Source organism: Morone saxatilis, unplaced genomic scaffold, assembly GCF_004916995.1.
Source record: "Morone saxatilis isolate NCDOM2014 unplaced genomic scaffold, NCSU_SB_2.0 Contig18, whole genome shotgun sequence".
Taxonomy (NCBI): domain Eukaryota; kingdom Metazoa; phylum Chordata; class Actinopteri; family Moronidae; genus Morone; species Morone saxatilis.
In genome coordinates, this window is record NW_023339740.1 from 29227956 (window position 1) to 29229654 (window position 1699).

The window sequence follows — 1699 nt, forward strand, 5'->3', positions numbered from 1 at the left end:
TCACGGCTCTAAACAAAGAGCAAATCTTTACCCTGCAGATGATAAACCCAGTCTATAAAGCATCTTAATGTATCATTAATGCAACAAAGACACTCGCCAACCACCTAGAAACTCATTGAGGTGAAAACAAAGAGGAGGTTCTGTCTGTTTAAGGATAGATCCCAGAAGGTTCTGGACCTGCTGTTCACTGGGAGCTCCCAGTCCCACAGCATCAGGTCCCTCCCGAACTGCCTGTTCTTACGGTAAAAACACGACAATATGAGGAAGCAGCTCTCTGAACAGATTTTAAAATCAAAGTTAAAATGAAAAATAAGACAAAAGAAGTGTCTCAAGAGGTAGAACAGGTTGTCCTCTAATCAGAAGGTTGTTGGTTCAATGCCCGGCTCCTCCTGCTGCATGTTGAAGTGTCTTTGAGCAAGATACTGAACCCTGTGATAACTATATACTGTATAGCTACTACTATAGTCCATTTACCATTAACCAATAGAAATGAAGTAAATGAGACTGTTTAGACACCTGTTTAGAGGTGATCAACTTCATGCTGAATGAATGAGTGACAGTTCACTACATCACCATGGCAATGCTTCCTCCTCGGACAGGAAGGTGTCTGCAGGGTGACAGGTGCTGCGATGGACCGCAGGCCGGAGACCCCTTCAAGGACACTCTGACAGGAAGTGTGAGATTTGATGGTTGTTGGTATCAAACAGGCGAGCTGTCAGTGTGGAGCTGCTCCTGTAATTACTGGGGCCGCTCTGCTCTCCGGCAGCAGCGACTGTTCACTGAGGGGTTCATTATATCCTGTCTGATAGCTGAGTGGAATCCAATAACAGCACAATCCAATTGCTAAGTAATGTGTTAACAAATCTGCACTCGGAGCATTTTCCTACAGAATCAAAGAAGAAATGTTTTCTCCGAGCTTTGACAGAAACAAATATGTGTCATTTATCAAATGTGTTTTGGCTCAGCGAGTGTCCTTGAGCGCTGAACCTGCTGTGGGGGGGCCATCAGCCTAAAAAATATAAATGGAAGAATAGAGGGCTGTCTTGTTTTTGTAACATTACAGAGGCTCATTCTTCATTTCCTCGAAGGTCGTCTTTACATCTCTCCGCCCAATGAAATCGCCCAGCGGACGGGAAGACACAGAGGAGGCGACACGGAACCACACGTCATGATAGGACTCATCGCTGCACGTGGACTTTAGGACATATTTCACTGCACACATCAGAAAGCTGCTCCCTCTGGGGGGGACTGGGTTTGTGTTTCAGCTTTGTAGTTATTACCAATGTATGTAATTCCCACACTGACCTCAGGATGTGGAGATCTATCATTACAGTGTCTGTTAGCGGAGACTCTGGGGACCCACAGGACCTGCTTTCATTACGAGGTCTTGAGGTCAGAGGTCAGTGGATCCCTTTGAAAACAGCAATGCCATTTAATGTCAGCAAAATTTAATTATTAAAGTATATTTAATGTACATTTATAGAAGTAATAATAAACTTTATTCTGTATATGTGTAAGGAGGGACAAATAAGTTGAAATAAAACAACAAAGATAAAACCGCTTATATTTTCTTTTATTCTTTCATATTTGAAGGGAAGTGCACAGGAATAAGACGATCTTTGAAACCATTGAACATGATTGTAATACAGATATTATATATTATATACTTTTTTGTTCGTTTTCTTATTTTTTCACTGTA